Source organism: Petromyzon marinus, chromosome 62 (genome assembly GCF_048934315.1).
Source record: "Petromyzon marinus isolate PM22_M1 ecotype Great Lakes invasive population chromosome 62, UKy_Petmar_22M1.pri1.0, whole genome shotgun sequence".
Lineage (NCBI taxonomy): Eukaryota > Metazoa > Chordata > Hyperoartia > Petromyzontiformes > Petromyzontidae > Petromyzon > Petromyzon marinus.
This window is the reverse complement of record NC_133728.1, coordinates 4,692,493-4,711,023: the sequence shown is the minus strand read 5'-3', so window position 1 is coordinate 4,711,023 and position 18,531 is coordinate 4,692,493.

The following is an 18,531-nucleotide window of genomic DNA, read 5'->3' as shown; positions in this document are numbered from 1 at the left end:
CAGATAACTGAGACCAGGCCACTTTAGGTTGGAATGGGGTCCTGGGTGTACACCCACCACCGGAGCGGAAGAATGGCAGGCGCATCTTACAGATGACAAGTCGATGGTCAGAGGGCAGATCAGCTCCACGGTAGGTCCTGGTGTCAAGGACATGGGCTCGCATCCACTGGTCCGTCACTATGTAGTCCAGCAGATGTTCTTGCTTGGACCCGGCATGCATCCATGATGTTGTGTGGATGCGCCGATGCCGGAACAGCGTGTTGGTAATTACAAGCCCATGGGCTGCACAAAAATCTAGCAACCTCCTACCGTTGTTATTGAGCTGATCTGGCCCATGCCCTCCAATCACTCCAGACCAGGTGCCAGCATCACTCACCCACTCACCCACAACCTCACCCACCCACCCACAATCTCACCCACCCAATCACTCGCCCACTCGCCCACTCGCCTACAATCTCACCCACCCACTCCCAAACTGGACTTGTCCGACAGTCAACTCGACTTCTAACCTTGCTTCAAGACAAAATTAACTTGGAAACCCATCCGGGCGCGCACAAACACACACAAACACACACAAACACGCACAAACACGCACAAACACGCACAAACAGTTTAACACGCAGGAGGCTTTCGCGGCAAATATTATTCATAATAAAGGTTTTTGGGTTAGATCGACACAGGCAGTAATGTTTGTCGCGTAAGCAACGCGCCAATTAGTTACTACTTCAGCCCACCGGTGTGTCGGAGAGTAAATCCACAACATTTACACATTTTTAGGACCGTGCCATTTCGCTGGTAAATCACATCAACCAGCATCATCATCGGGCGATTTGTCACAACAGTGAAGCAATCCGCCTGCTTCCCCGTCTTAAATAGAGCGAGACGACACACACACACACACACTTTCGTTCTTTCGGTAAAGTCACGTAGGTAGAAAAAAACCAATAGGTCACGACGTTTCGATCGTAACACAAGCAATCGTCTTCAGGTGAAAAAACAACAACTTGAGGACGGTTGCTCGTGTTGCGACCGAAACGTCGTGCTCTAAAACACATTCTCCTGCGGAAGGGAGCTGGTAGGAACGTTGGGTTGCTCGGTCAATGGCAAGGGTCAACAACGGCACCACCACGTGGTGTGTTCAGCACAATATGCCCGACTGTGAGGGCGGGCACAAGCCGGCGTGAGTAGGTTAAACGTTGAGTTTTATAAGGGCACCACGGGGTGACCAGCCCCTCCCTCCCCACCCTCCCCACCCGGCCCCTCCCCACCCAGCTCCTCCCCACCCTCCCCACCCAGCCCCTCCCCACCCTCCCCTTTCCACCCAGCCCCTCCCATTTTTGGATGCACGACGGACGGACGGACACAATAATCCCCTGTGGGCTGGTGTAATAACCAGGAGGTGTTCCTACACAGTATTATTTTGTCTAACCGACGTGACTTTACCGAAAGAACCAAAGAGTATGCATCCCTGCAGTCACGAAAGCTTCAAATCAAGACTGGCGCACGCCACACACACAATCACAACTCTCGCCACGCTCGCTCTACGCAATAACTCAGACCCCGACTCGCTCTAAACCGTACGACTCTTTTTATTTTATTTATTACAGGAATCTGTAAGTATTTTTTTTGTTCACTTTACCCCCTACCCTTGTAGTATTTTTTTATCGTGTTCTTTCCCCGTAAAGTAAACGCGACCGCAAGTGCGGCCGCAACGCGTTCGCCCCCAGTGGACGAGGTGGGGTGGGAGTCCGGGGGGCTGAACAAGCCGAGGGAGCCAGACTGGTGGGGTAGTGGATGTTGGAAGGGGGGGACGGGGCTGGGGCACACGGTGACTAAAAACAGCTAGAGGACGAGATAAAACACCCCCGGTGCTACCACAGTTGAGCGGAGCACGAAAATCATCAACGTCGTCGTCGTCGTCATCGTCATCATCGTCGTCGTCGTCGTGATCACAACTCAAAAAGCCGGGGGAATATCACTTTTTTTTACCGTTGTTTAAAACTTAACTAAAAGTGTTATCGTAAGAGGCAACCCCGAACGATTCGTTTTGTTTGGGGTTTTGTGTGTGTGTGTGTGTGTTGGGGTTTTAAGGGCCCACAACGTGGCAGCCAAGTTTGATTTCTGGGTGGAATAATCTTCCTCGACCGCCCACCACCACGACGAGATGGTCAGAATTGGAATATTTAGACTGCAGATACGGTCAGAACGTTACAAACAATACTGTTGTTATTATATATTCTTGTTTTTTTTTGTAAAGTCACCACGTAGAAGAGAAACAATAAAATAATAAAAATATAAACCAATAAAATTCTCACGACGTTTCGACTGCAACACAAGCAGTCATCATCAGGTGTGATTTTCAAGCAGTCATCATCAGGTGTGGTTTTCACATCATCAGGTGTGGTTTTCACACCTGATGATGATTGTTTGTGTTGCAGTCGAAACGTCGTGAGAATTTTATTGTTTTATATTTCTATTATGTTATTGTTTCCCTTCTACGTGGTGGTGACTTTACCGAAAGAACCAAAAATATGAATCCCTGCAGTCACAAAAGCTTTAAATAAAAATTACTGGTGTTATTATGTGTCGGATCGTCAAGATTCTGGCCGATGGAGCTCAACCACCCACCTCTCCCCTCCTCTCCCCTCCTCTTTCTAAACGGCGATGGCTTGGAACTTCCTGCATTTAACGTCGTCGGATTTACATTCAACGTCGGAGAAACGTCGGAGTACGACGATGCTGCGACGTTCACGGCCGTGAGAAATCTCAAGGTGCGCCTTCATCGGTCAGATTCTGGTCGACACGTTTGGCCACGTGGTGGCTAGATGTTAACTACCTCGCCTGGTGTACAGGAGGTCGTGGGTTCGATCCAGACCCTGACGCCTGCTGTAAATTTGGAGTCTGCGTGTCTCCCTCTCTCTCATCATCACGGTGGCTACGAGATGTTAACTACCTCGCCTGGTGTACAGGAGGTCGTGAGTTCCATCCCGACCCTGTCGCCTGCTGTATATTTGGAGTTTGCGTCTTTCTCTCATCATCATCATCATCATCACGTTGGCTAGTAGATGTTAACTACCTCGCCTGGTGTACAGGAGGTCGTGAGTTCCATCCCGACCCTGTCGCCTGCTGTATATTTGGAGTCTGCGTGTCTCTCTCATCATCATCATCACGGTGGCTAGGAGATGTTAACTACCTCGCCTGGTCTACAGGAGGTCGTGGGTTCGATCCCGACCCTGTCGCCTGCTGTATATTTGGATTCTGCGTGTCTCTCTCATCATCATCATCATCACGCTGGCTAGGAGATGTTAACTACCTCGCCTGGTGTACAGGAGGTCGTGGGTTCGATCCCGACACTGTCGCCTGCTGTATATTTGGAGTCTGCGTGTCTCTCTCATCATCATCACGGTGGCTAGGAGATGTTAACTACCTCGCCTGGTCTACAGGAGGTCGTGGGTTCGATCCCGACCCTGTCGCCTGCTGTATATTTGGAGTCTGCGTGTCTCTCTCATCATCATCACGGTGGCTAGGAGATGTTAACTACCTCGCCTGGTGTACAGGAGGTCGTGGGTTTGATCCCGACCCTGCCGCCTGCTGTATATTTGGAGTTTCCGTCTCTCTCTCATCATCACGGTCGTGAGATGTTAACTACCTTGCGTGGTATACAGGAGGTCCGTGAGTTCGATCCACACCTCGCCGCCTGCTGCTGTATATTTGGAGTTTGAGTGTCTCTCTCTCATCTCTCTTTCCCCGTGGTCGCGTGGACATTTCCCTGCAGATTTACAATCAAGGTCACGCGTTTAGAGTGTTCGGCTGCTCCGAGAAATGTCCTCGTGATAACGATAAGCCACTTTCGTTGAGCTATCGTTTGTGACAGGCAGGTCGAATCTTTTTTACATGAAATTAAAAAAAAACAGCTATATAGCTCAGCGGAGCCTTACCTGGCAAAACCCAAAGTTAGTTTAGTTGAGTAATAGCTTTGTGAACGCAACGATCTCCCGGGATGAATTACCGGTCCTGACTTTGATCGCCATCTGCGTATAGGAGACGGTCTGCCACGTTCTCGTGTCGGGTGGTGGAGGGCCTTAAACGAAAGTGAATTTTGGCAACCGGTTGCCGGCCGCGCGGTGGTGCCTAACACCCCAACAACAACAACACCCCAACAACAACACCACCCCAACAACACCACAACAACAAAACACCAAACCGAACGAACGTGGATCAAAGTAAAAGTTCCATCAGTTTTTTCCCTCCCCACACAAACCGAAACTTTGAACGTTTGAAGAGAGGGTGATGGGCGGGGGGGGGGAGACAATCAATCTTATGAACTGGAACAAAAATTAGAAAATACACAACGGAGTGTGGGGTAAAATAAGAGGAGAAACATGCGTGATGGGTCTGTTTAAAATATAACTTGTCGCGAGATGTACCGGTAACTTTTCGCAACTTTTCCAAAAAGTTTTAAAACAGCCACCCATCCCCCACCCCCCAAAAAAGTGTGTGGAATGAACGTCAATGTGAAAGGAGCGCTGCGTATCAAAGGAAATCTGATTTATTTTGTTTAAATTAAACTTTGAAAAATAATGTTTTTTTGAGACATGGGGGGGGGGGGGTGGGGGGGTGGGGGGAAAAACAACACTTCCTTTAATTTAAAAAAAATTTAACAAACGAATTTAACTTGGAAATCGGTCACAAAAACTTTAAAAGGTTTGGGGGGTAGGTGGGGGGCGATTCCTCTTAATGCACGGCGATGCAAACAAAATCAGTAAGAGGTGCAAGCCCCCCACCCACCCCCCTTTGCAATTAATTGGCTGCGGGCAGCACTCACTGATGACTACCAATGTGTGACCACACACACACAGAGACAAATCACTAAAACAAACTTTAAACAATTGTAAATGTAAACACATTTTTTTTGTAAATGGTCTTATTTTCTTTTACCTACCACCACTAACTAACAACTACGCGGCGTATGCATTACGAGAAAAGTAAAAACTAAAAAAAATTAAGATTATATATTTTTTTTTGCGCAACAGTTTGTAAATGTTTGTGTTAACTTTGCTATGTAAACAGCGTGTGTCGGGGCTGAGCCAATAGGAGCGCTCCTTTAACCGGAGCATGGCGGCCAATCAGAACACACGTTCCTGAGACGTAGCAATCTTTCCCAAGCTTCGTTTGCGGCGAAATTTTCGTACTTATAAATATTTACGGAAGTTTTTTTTTCTTTTTAAAACAACAACAAAAACATGTTTTTGTTAAATACTAAATAATCACAACGCTTGAAAAAAAAGTTTATTATTACATCCAGGAAAGAAAATTCTAGAATTTTTTTTTGCGGAAAACGTTACCCAAAAAAATCATAGAAATTAACAACAAAATTATAGAAATTAACAAAAAAAAATAATCGTCATCATTACTAAAGGCGCGAAAGCGAACACGACGTTTACGATGCAGAGAGAATAACATAAAAAAAATATCGGGAGACGATAATCAATCGGAAACCCAAGTGGTTATTTTTTCAATACACGAAAAGATTCCCCCTTTTGTTCAAGTGGCCCCGCTACAAAGATGTAACGGGACGGCTTGTTGTTTATTTCTTCTTGTTGTTGTTGTTGTTTACTTGCCGCGTTTTTGAACATGCAACGTGTCCCGAGACCTCCCTCCCTCCCTCCCCAACCCCACACCAAAGACACTATGGTTCTTTTGGCAACGTTTGGTCAACGTTGCATCCACGTTAAGCCAAAGTTGCCTCAACGTTGAGCGAAATCAAATAAGTCACGACGTTTCGGTCGCAACACCAGCGTCAGCAGCAGACCGATGCTTTCCCCACCTGATGACGGACGCTTGTGTGTGTGTGTGTGCCCGAAACGTAATTTATTTTATGTTTCTAACCTACGTGATGACTTTACAGAAAAGAACCAAAAAGTTTGGATTCCTGTAGTCCACGAAAACTTTAAATCAAAAACCTCCACCACCACCAGCTCCACCACCAGCACCACCACCAGCAGCTCCACCACCAGCAGCTCCACCACCAGCAGCTCCACCACCACCACCAGCAGCTCCATCACCACCACCACCAGCAGCTCCACCACCACCAGCACCACCACCAGCAGCTCCACCACCAGCAGCTCCACCACCACCACCAGCTCCACCACCACCACCAGCAGCTCCACCACCACCACCAGCAGCTCCACCAGCAGCTCCATCACCACCACCAGCAGCTCCACCACCACCCCCAGCACCACTACCACCAGCAGCTCCACCACCACTACCATCACCACCAGCAGCTCCACCAGCACTACCATCACCACCAGCAGCTCCACCACCACTACCATCACCACCAGCAGCTCCACCACCACTACCATCACCACCAGCAGCTCCACCAGCACTACCATCACCACCAGCAGCTCCACCACCACCACCCCCCACCCCCACCAGCAGCTCCCATCGCGAAGTCGCTCTCCTCCTCCTCACGAGAGACGACAACAACTTTACCGCTTCGTCGTCGTTATTATTAGTTAGCATTGTTAGTTAGCGATTTACTTGTCATTATTATTAATTAGCGATTTACTTGTCGTTATTATTAGTTAGCATTATTAGTTAGCGATTTACTTGTCGTTATTATTAGTTAGCATTGTTAGTTAGCGATTTACTTGTCATTATTATTAGTTAGCATTGTTAGTTAGCGATTTACTTGTCATTATTAATTAGCATTGTTAGTTAGCAATTTACTTGTCGTTATTATTAGTTAGCATTGTTAGTTAGCGATTTACTTGTCATTATTAGTTAGCATTGTTAGTTAGCGATTTACTTGTCATTATTATTAATTAGCGATTTACTTGTCGTTATTATTAGTTAGCATTATTAGTTAGCGATTTACTTGTCGTTATTATTAGTTAGCATTGTTAGTTAGCGATTTACTTGTCATTATTATTAATTAGCGATTTACTTGTCGTTATTATTAGTTAGCATTATTAGTTAGCGATTTACTTGTCGTTATTATTAGTTAGCATTGTTAGTTAGCGATTTACTTGTCATTATTATTAGTTAGCATTGTTAGTTAGCGATTTACTTGTCATTATTAATTAGCATTGTTAGTTAGCAATTTACTTGTCGTTATTATTAGTTAGCATTGTTAGTTAGCGATTTACTTGTCATTATTAGTTAGCATTGTTAGTTAGCGATTTACTTGTCATTATTATTAATTAGCGATTTACTTGTCGTTATTATTAGTTAGCATTATTAGTTAGCGATTTACTTGTCGTTATTATTAGTTAGCATTGTTAGTTAGCGATTTACTTGTCGTTATTATTAGTTAGCATTATTAGTTAGCGATTTACTTGTCGTTATTATTAGTTAGCATTATTAGTTAGCGATTTACTTGTCGTTATTATTAGTTAGCATTGTTAGTTAGCGATTTACTTGTCATTATTATTAGTTAGCATTGTTAGTTAGCGATTTACTTGTCATTATTAATTAGCATTGTTAGTTAGCAATTTACTTGTCGTTATTATTAGTTAGCATTGTTAGTTAGCGATTTACTTGTCATTATTAATTAGCATTGTTAGTTAGCGATTTACTTGTCGTTATTATTAGTTAGCATTGTTAGTTAGCGATTTACTTGTCGTCATTATTAGTTAGCATTGTTAGTTAGCGATTTACTTGTCGTTATTATTAGTTAGCATTGTTAGTTAGCGATTTACTTGTCATTATTATTAGTTAGCATTATTAGTAAGCGATTTACTTGTCGTTATTATTAGTTAGCATTGTTAGTTAGCGATTTACTTGTCCTTATTATTAGTTAGCATTGTTAGTTAGCGATTTACTTTGTCGTTATTATTAGTTAGCATTATTAGTTAGCGATTTACTTTTGTCATTATTATTAGTTAGCATTGTTAGTTAGCGATTTACTTTGTCGTTATTATTAGTTAGCATTGTTAGTTAGCGATTTACTTGTCGTTATTATTAGTTAGCATTATTAGTTAGCGATTTACTTTGTCATTATTATTAGTTAGCGATTTACTTTTGTCGTTATTAGTTAGCGATTTACTTTGTCGTTATTATTAATTAGCGATTTACTTTGTCGTTATTAATAATTAGCTATTTACTTTGTCGTTATTATTAATTAGCATTATTAGTTAGCGATTTACTTTTGTCGTTATTATTAATTAGCGATTTGCTTTTGTCGTTATTAATTAGCATTATTAGTTAGCGATTTACTTTTGTCGTTATTATTAATTAGCATTATTAGTTAGCGATTTACTTTGTCGTTATTATTAGTTAGCATTATTAGTTAGCGATTTACTTGTCCTTATTATTAATTAGCATTATTAGTAAGCGATTTACTTGTCATTATTATTAATTAGCGATTTACTTTTGTCGTTATTATTAATTAGCATTATTAGTTAGCGATTTACTTTTGTCGTTATTATTAATTAGCATTATTAGTTAGCGATTTACTTTGTCGTTATTATTAGTTAGCATTATTAGTTAGCGATTTACTTGTCCTTATTATTAATTAGCATTATTAGTAAGCGATTTACTTGTCATTATTATTAATTAGCGATTTACTTTTGTCGTTATTATTAATTAGCATTATTAGTTAGCGATTTACTTTTGTCGTTATTATTAATTAGCATTATTAGTTAGCGATTTACTTTGTCGTTATTATTAGTTAGCATTATTAGTTAGCGATTTACTTGTCCTTATTATTAATTAGCATTATTAGTAAGCGATTTACTTGTCATTATTATTAATTAGCGATTTACTTTTGTCGTTATTATTAATTAGCATTATTAGTTAGCGATTTACTTTTGTCGTTATTATTAATTAGCGATTTACTTTTGTCGTTATTATTAATTAGCATTATTAGTTAGCGATTTACTTGTCCTTATTATTAATTAGCATTATTAGTTAGCGATTTACTTGTCGTTATTATTAATTAGCATTATTAGTTAGCGATTTACTTTGTCGTTATTATTAGTTAGCATTATTAGTTAGCGATTTACTTGTCCTTATTATTAATTAGCATTATTAGTTAGCGATTTACTTGTCCTTATTATTCATTAGCATTATTAGTTAGCGATTTACTTTGTCGTTATTATTATTAATTAGAGATTTACTTTTGTCGTTATTATTATTAATTAGTGATTTACTTTTGTCGTCGTTATTAATTAGTGATTTACTTTTGTCATTATTATTATTAATTAGCGTTTTACTTTCGTCGTTATTATTAATTAGCGATTTACTTTTGTCATCATTATTATTAATTAGCGATTTACTTTTGTCGTTATTATTATTAATTAGCGATTTACTTTGTCGTTATTATTAATTAGCATTATTAATTAGCGATTTACTTTGTCGTTATTATTATTAATTAGCGATTCACTTTTGTCGTTATTAATAATTAGCGATTTACTTTGTCGTTATTATTAATTAGCGATTTACTTTGTCGTTATTATTATTAATTAGCGATTTACTTTCGTCGTTATTATTAATTAGCGATTTACTTTGTCGTTGTTATTATTAATTAGCGATTTACTTTGTCGTTATTATTATTAATTAGCGATTTACTTTTGTCGTTATTATTAATTAGCGATTTCCTTTGTCGTTATTATTATTAATTAGAGATTTACTTTGTCGTTATTATTATTAATTAGCCAGTGTCGTCATCGTCACCCCACTTTGTTAAATGAACACGGAGGGCGGTGAAGTTAAAAGCTGACGACGATTTGGGATTTCTTGGTAAAACGACGTGGCGACGTTGGCCGACGTTACCTCAACGTTACCTCAACGTTGACCCAACGTTAGGCTAAACCTTGAGGTAACGTTGAGCCAACGTTGCCTCAACGTTGCCTCCACGTTAAGCCAAACGTTGAGTTAACGTTCAGCTCAACGTTGGGTCAATGTTGCCTCCACGTTAAGCCAAAGTTGCCTCAACGTTGAGCCAACTTTACCTCAACGTTGCCTCAACGTTGAGGTAAAGTTGGCTCAACGTTGCCTCAACGTTGTGCCAACGTTACCTCAAAGTTGGCTCAACGTTGTGCCAACGTTACCTCAAAGTTGCCTCAACGTTGTGCCAACATTACCTCAAAGTTGCCTCAACGTTGTGCCAACGTTAACTCAAAGTTGGCCCAACGTTGTGCCAACGTTACCTCAAAGTTGCCTCAACGTTGTGCCAACGTTACCTCAAAGTTGCCTCAACGTTGTGCCAACGTTACCTCAAAGTTGCCTCAACGTTGTGCCAACGTTACCTCAAAGTTGCCTCAACGTTGTGCCAACGTTACCTCAAAGTTGCCTCAACGTTGTGCCAACGTTAACTCAAAGTTGCCTCAACGTTGTGCCAACGTTACCTCAACGTTGCCTCAACGTTGTGCCAACGTTACCTCAAAGTTGCCTCAACGTTGTGCCAACGTTACCTCAAAGTTGCCTCAACGTTGTGCCAACGTTACCTCAAAGTTGCCTCAACGTTGTGCCAACGTTACCTCAAAGTTGCCTCAACGTTGTGCCAACGTTACCTCAAGGTTGCCTCAACGTTGTGCCAACGTTACCTCAAAGTTGCCTCAACGTTGTGCCAACGTTACCTCAAAGTTGCCTCAACGTTGTGCCAACGTTACCTCAACGTTGCCTCAACGTTGTGCCAACGTCACCTCAAATTTGGCTCGACGTTGTCTCAACCATTGCCTCGACGTTGTCTCAACGTTGCCTCAACGTTGTCTCAACGTTGCCTCAACGTTGTCTCAAAGTCATCAGCGCGTTTGCTCGTTGATGATTTTGTAATGGGAGCTCACAACAAACAAACAACAACAACATCATCATCATCATCATCGCCGACGACAACAACAACAGCAGCAGAGAGTGAAGAGGTGGAGCGAAGAGGTGTGTGGGGATGGGGTGAGGAGAAGATGAGGAAGAAGAAGAAGAAGAGGTGGCGGGTGAAACGTGAGAGAGTGAATTAGGGGGGGGCGAGTTAAATGGAGAAGTTTTAAAATTATAAAGAAAAACCCGATAGGGAAAGTTACAATGATAGCCCACCTCCTCCTGACTGTCTTGTCTGTGGGGGGGGGGGTGAGGAGGTGGGGGGTGAGGAGGTGGGGGAGTGAGGAGGTGGGGTGAGGAGGTGGGGGAGGGGGTGAGGAGGTGGGGGAGGGGGTGAGGAGGTGGGGGGTGAGGAGGTGGGGGAGGAGGAGGTGGGGGGTGAGGAGGTGGGGGGTGAGGAGGTGGGGTGAGGAGGTGGGGGAGGGGGTGAGGAGGTGGGGGGTGAGGAGGTGGGGGAGGGGTAAGGAGGTGGGGGAGGGGGTAAGGAGGTGGGGGATAGGGAAAGGAGGTGGGGGTAAGGAGGTGGGGGATAGGGGGTGAGGAGGTGGGGGAGGGTAAGGATGTGGGGGGGCTAAGGAGGTGGGTGGGGGCTAAGGAGGTGGGTGGGTGGGGGGGGTGTGACACCAGGACACGGCCATTATGAACCCACGTGGTGGGCCCCCTTGTTAGATTCATCATCGTCATCATCGTCGGGATGATTCTCAATCCACTGCTTGGATGTATCCGCGTTGTTTTGGCGGCCTTAGTCGAGGGGGCAGGGGTTGTTGACTTTCTCTCCCTTGGCTCGAGTCGACGGAGCCAAACAACGTTGCCTGCTAAGTTCGCGGATTGCACGTACGTTGGCAAGACGTTCGCAAGACGTTCGCAAGACGTTCGCAAGACGTTCGCAAGCGGTGCTGGATTATTATCCTAGTAGCTACAAACGCTACGGCCCCCCGCACTTTCAAGGGGGCCCCCCGCGCAAAACGCTTTCAAGCCGTCGATTCCGGTTCAGTGATTCTGCACTTGCTCTACGACTATAGTACTATACCGCCCTTCGACTTTTACTAACGAGCGGGTGTTTAAGCTTAGCGATTTGTCGTATCATCTGGCCCGGTATAGCAAATGAAAAAAAAATACAATTACTTCACTACGCAAGTAAATTTGTGTTTTAATATTTACGTGTTTTGAAAGAAAAAAAAACCCAAAAAATTAGGACCCCCCCCCCCCTTTATGACATCATAATTATGCTACAGGCCCCCTTGCACTAGCGGTGGCAGTGTGAAGAACGGGAAGGGTCATTGGACGGACGTTCCCAAGACGTTCCCAAGACGTTCCCAAGACGTTGCCAAGACGTTCCCGCATGAACCTTTCGCGATCTGCGGGTGGTGTGCCGGCAGCCCCCACCCCCACCCCCCACCCCGTCAGTGACACAAGACAAAGATCCCCCGCATAGCCTGAACAGACTGTTGGGGCAAGTGCTGTCAGCGATCGGCGACACCAACGCGGGGGCCGGCGAGGGCGATGTGTTCGGGTCGTCATCACGCCTCGTGGCGACGTTTTACGCCACACCACGCCAAGGGGGGGAGGGGGGGGGGGATGAGGGGTAGGAGGGGAGGGGGGAGTTACTCATCAAGAGGCCGAGTCGACATAGGGGCGAGATTCGGCCGGGCGTCGTTGGCCGTGAGCGGGAGTCGAACCCGGGCGGCCGGCTTCGTAGCGAGAGACACTCGCACGGTCTCCCGCACGCGGAGACCTCACGGTGCGCGTCAACGGAGCTGCGTTCTCAAGAGTCGTCGTCCTGATATCGAAAAGGACCGCCCCGCCGTCGATCAATCGGCTCCAATCACGGTCCCAGCGGCTGCGGAGCGTTCACGCGCGGGTGCGCTTACACGGGCCGTCTGGAACGCTCTTCCTTCCCGATATCGCGAAAGCCACTCGTGGGGTTGCTATGACGCGTTTAAATCATCTCGGATTGGCAAAAAAAAACTTAATTTCTTTCCAAACTGTGCTCTTTGGTTATTTCGGTAAAGTCACGTAGGCGAAAATGTAAGTTAAGTGAATCAATTCGCGACGTTTCGGAAGCAACACAAGCCTCCGTCATCAGGTGGGATAGTCAAATTACTCCTTGCCGTGACTATCCCACCTGATGACGGGAGGCTTGTGCTGCTTCCGAAACGTCGTGATTTGATTAACTTCATTATTTTTTTTTACCCACGCGACTTTACCGAAAGAACCAAACAGTATGGATCGTTGCAGTCACGGAAACTTCAAATCCAGAATCTTTCCAAGCGCTTCGTTTTGTGTCCAATTTGGTTCGGTTCCTGCGCCCGCACCTGCGATCGTGAGCACGGTTTGGCCACGTAAGGTACGAAAGAAGAATTTCAACACACGTACACACACAACAACAAAACCACGGCCAATTGATCCGTCTAACCGTGGTTCCCCCCCTTCCGTATCGCCGCTTCTCTCTCGTCCACGTCCCTCGGCCTCTCTCTCCATCTCCACCCCCCCACCCCGTCCCTCTCTCTTCTCGTGTCCATCACACCCACTCACCCCCCCATTTCATCGGCTGTCCACTCTGTTCTCAATCTCACGGTATCTGTCTCTCTCGCCCCCACGTCCTCCCCCAATGGGCCAGTCAAAATCCCCCTGTAAGAGAACTACCTCGAGGTTCATAATAGAGTTCCGAACGGAACCTGTTTGGAACGGAACATTCTCTCCCTTTTTTGGAACCAGGGTTTGGCCGACTTTGACCTGGTCTCCACGGCACCGGAACCCTCGAAACATCTCCCCGGGGAATCGGTTCTGCCATAGAGCCGCACCCCCAAAATAATTAACCAAAAAATGTTGAGCCTTTTTTTTGTCATCTCGATTCCCTGTTGGGTTGTTACGGGAAGAAAGCAGGAAAAAAAAAACCTACACCGCGTTTTGTATGCACGTGTGTATGCTGAACTTTTAAACACGGAAACGCACAATAATTGGTTGGCTAGGCACTCGCGAGCCGGGCCCGGCATGGTACAGGTTTTTTTTTAGTTTTTTCCCCCACCGGACATTTAACCATGCCGAGCCGGAGCCGAACAATCCTGCCATTGCTGGACTCTCACAATCAAGACTTCTAAATCTGACTTGGGGCCAAGCAGGGCCAGGGATGATGATGATGATGATGATGCGCGCGACGTCAGTCGGTTACGCGGTGACGTCACCGCGCCACTTCCAACTCGCGCAGTGACGTCACCGCACGACGTCGCGCGCGTCACGCACTCGTTCGGCACGCCCGCGCGGTAACGACGTGACGTCACGCGCGTCGGTCGGTACCCCGTGACGTCGCAGCGTCGCCACGTGTTCTCGTCGTGTCAAGTGGCTCGGCTCGCCCTTCGGGTTTCAGCAGTGGGAAAGAATTTTTTTTTTTTAATTCGACGCCGTCGCCTTTCCCCGACGTAAAGCGCGACAGTTGCTCGCGAGCAACGCGACACTTTCCGCAGCTTCCGCCAAACGGCAAACTCCTCCGCGTTCGAAACCGTAAAACGACAAAGGCGCCGACCGGCGAGCCGAGGCGAGTCGGGGAAAAAACCGACCTTGGTTCTCGGCACACGGGGACCGGGTTACGACTACAATGGACGGACACACCGCGTCACACAAGGGGTGGTTGGGGTGGGTGGGGTGGGGATGGGTGGGGGGGAGCAGGAATCCAAAACATTTTCGCGTAACATGTACAGTATATATTTTTTTTGTTTTACGTTCCCCGTGTAACGTTTAGGTAGCTTCAAGATAGTGTAAATCAGACAAAAGTATTCGTTTTCGTCGGGTTTTTTTTTCCCCCCTCAAAGTAAAAACTTAATTTCATTTCCCCAGCGAAAAAGTTTAAATATTTTTTTTTTATTGAGGCAGGGGTAAGGGGGGGGGGTATTTTATTTTTTCCCGCCCTTTTTTTTTTAACGTCGCACGCGCAGCTGCTTATTTATTTATTTATACGCGCATGCGCACACCACACCCACCCCTAACCCCCCCACCACTAACCCCCCCACCCCCCACCCCCCCACCCCACCCCCCCGTCTTCTCCATGCAATTCTTGAAACGCACTGGAAAAATTAAAAAGCAGGTGCCGGGGCTGTTCGTTTACGAGTTTAACAAATTACGGTAAAAGTAATTAAACCACAAGACGGACGGACGGACGGACGGCATCGTCAGACAGTGACACAAAAAACGCAAAAAAATTTAAAACGATTCGGCGGCAGGCAAATTATTTACGGATTCGGCGATCTCATCAGGGGGGTGGGGTTGGTGAGGGGGGGGGGGTCGTGGGGGGGTTCGTAAGGAGGTCACCCACACCCCCCCAAAGGGGTAGAGGGTCTATGCAAGAAGAGGATTGGGATTGTCTGTGGGTAACTGGGTCTTGCAATTAATTGTTGTGGGGGAGGGGGTAAAGGGGGGGGGGGGGTGTGGTAAAGTGGGGTGGTAGGGATCCTGGGTAAAACCGTCAGCACCGCCCACTTCCGCATAGCCACGCCCACTCCAATCACTAGCACCGCCCGCTTTCGCACAGCCCCCCGCCCACTGCAACGACTAGCGCCGCCCGCTTCCGCGTAGCCACGCCCACCCCGACCACTGGCGCCGCCCACTTGCGCGCAGCCACGACCCAGTGCGACCACTGGCGCCGCCCACTTGCGCACAGCCCTACGCCCACTGCGGCCACTAGCACCGCCCACTCGCCAAGGGGCCCCGCCCACTGCCGTGCGGCAGTTGAGGTTGGTTTGGGTTTGGCGATTCGGCGTCAAAAGGTCATTTTGTGACCCAACACCGGTGACCCTGAAACTGACCGGATAGAGGGGGGGGGGGGGGGGGGGGGGCTTACGCTGCTGGCGATGGAACGCCCCCGGGATTAATATCGGACGGGTAATAAAAGCCAGGAGATTGTTCTGTGTCCGGCACACCACATCAACGGCGATCCTTTCTCGCTCGCTGGCTCACGGGCCGCGACGCGGAAAACACGCGGTTGGCAAAACGAGACCCCGGGACTTTTTGTTGTTCGTTGCCGCGGAATTGCCGAGAGACGTCGCGAGCAAACCCCAAAAACGTCCCGCGCCGTGCACAACTTCCCGGCTGCTGGAACTTTTTCCGTCTGAGAAGCTGCCGATTTGCGGTGCCGGAAGGGGGATGTATGCCGAGACTTGGCGGACGATGAATTACTAACCGGCGATAACTTTGTCGCCATTGTCGTCTGTCTGTCTGTCTGTCTGCCGTTTGTTAAATGTTGTTGTGGTTTCACTCTCGAACGCTCGACCGGTGAGCTGTACTAGTAACACAACCGGCTTGCTTCAGCGTAAAACCCACAACATTCACAATTGTTTACAATGCTGTGGGGGGCGTGCTCTCCAACACACAACAACCGGTGTGCTGTACCAGTAACGAATTGCACGTTCCGTGTACGCGCCATGTGTTAGTCATTCTCGCGCCGGAGACCGCATCAGACCCCTCCCCCCCCCCCCAAAATGCGGGAGTTCGATTTGGGGTCAGGGTCAGAACGTCGGGTTCAGTCGGTATGGGTCAAGAGGTCAGGCTCCCGGATACAGTAAACCTTCCCCTCTTCTCATTGCACTACGCACTAGGGGTTATACCCAGGGGATTGGGGGGGGGTTATACCCAGGGGATTAGGGGGGGGTTATACCCAGGGAATTTGGGGGGGGTTAGGGGGGTTTTAGGGGTTAAGGTCTAGGTAGTTGGGTTCAACTCAAGTGTACAGGTGCTGGGTTTAGGGTGAGGGTTAGACACGTGGGTCAGGGTCAAGGCTCAGCTTTGGGGGTAGAGACGGGGGCATTAGGGTTGAAGCCGAGGTAAAGGTACTGGGTTGGGATTGGAACCAGTGGATAGGCATTCGGGTCATGGATAGACCCAGGGTCTAGGGGTTATGGTTAAGCTCCGAGCGTCTGGCTTGGGGTGAGATTAGATCCCGAACCTTGGATGTTAGGCTTAGGGTTAGACCCAGGGTCTCGGCATTCTAGAGAGCTGTAGCTGCTGCAGTTAACACCCTGGGTTAAGGTGTCCGGGTGAGGCTTAGACCCAGAGTCTAGGGGGGTGGTTGGGGTTCCAGTGCAGGTATGCGGGGCCCTGGTTCAGAGTGGTCGGGGGTTAGATCCGAGGTCCAGGTGTCGGGGTCCGAGGTGGAGTTATAGCTTTTGGACTTAGCCATTAAACTCGGGGGGGGGGGGGGGCGGTTAGGGTTAGAGGTCACGGTCGAGGTGTTCGGGGGGGGGCAGTGGGGGGGGGGGTCTGGAGATGGTTGTCTACTGGTGTGGTTCAGGGTCTCGGCGTTTGGGGGGAGGGGGGGGTTAGCGATTGGGTTAGGGGCCTTGGTGTAGGGTCGGGGGTAAGACCCCGAGGTCTTTGGGTTGGGGGGGGCGGGGGGAGTCCGATTGGGTTTCAACGCATTGTGGTGGTGTTGGTGGGTGGTGGTGGCAGGGGGTTGGTGGGGGGGGGGGGGACGTGGAGGGCTTGCGGGCTGCACCGGGGCGAGGTGGCCGGCCCCCCGTCAGATGAAGTACTCCTTCTTCTCCTCGTTGGTGGCGGGGCCGCCCTCCGCGTTGATGATGGCCGTGTCCGCGTCCGGGGCGTCCTCCGCCCCCTTCGCCTCGTGGGTGAGGTACGTCCCTGCGAGGGGGGGGGGGGTCGGGGTCGGGGTGGGGGGGGGGGAGATGCACGGGAGGTCACGGTGGGGGACACGTGGAGAGACGCGGGGAGAGACGCGGGGAGAGACGCGGGGAGGACGTGGAGGAGGACGTGGGGAGACGTGGAGGAGGACGTGGGGAGATGTGTGGAGATGCGTGGAGACGCGGGGACACGCGGGGAGACATGGGGAGGACGTGGGGAGACGTGTGGAGACGCGGGAAGACGCGGGGAGACGTGGGGAGACGTGGGGACACGTGGGGAGACGTGGGGTGATTGCAGCAGGTGACACGTGGGGTGATTGCAGCAGGTGACACGTGGGGTGGCTGCAGCAGGTGACACGTGGGGTGACAGCAGCAGGTGACACGTGGGGAGGCTGCAGCAGGTGACACGTGGGGTGGCTGCAGCAGGTGACACGTGGGGTGACTGCATCAGGTGACACGTGGGGTGACTGCAGCAGGTGACACGTGGGGTGGCAGCAGCAGGTGACACGTGGGGTGACTGCAGCAGGTGACACGTGGGGTGGCAGCAGCAGGTGACACGTGGGGTGACAGCAGCAGGTGACACGTGGGGTGGCAGCAGCAGGTGACACGTGGGGTGGCTGCAGCAGGTGACACGTGGGGTGGCTGCAGCAGGTGACACGTGGGGTGGCAGCAACAGGTGACACGTGGGGTGGCAGCAGCAGGTGACACGTGGGGTGGCAGCAGCAGGTGACACGTGGGGTGGCAGCAGCAGGTGACACGTGGGGTGGCAGCAGCAGGTGACACGTGGGGTGGCTGCAGCAGGTGACACGTGGGGTGACTGCAGCAGGTGACACGTGGGGTGGCTGCAGCAGGTGACACGTGGGGAGGCTGCAGCAGGTGACACGTGGGGTGGCAGCAGCAGGTGACACGTGGGTGACAGCAGCAGGTGACACGTGGGGTGACTGCAGCAGGTGACACGTGGGGTGGCAGCAGCAGGTGACACGTGGGGTGACTGCAGCAGGTGACACGTGGGGTGACTGCAGCAGGTGACACGTGGGGTGACTGCAGCAGGTGACACGTGGGGAGGCTGCAGCAGGTGACACGTGGGGTG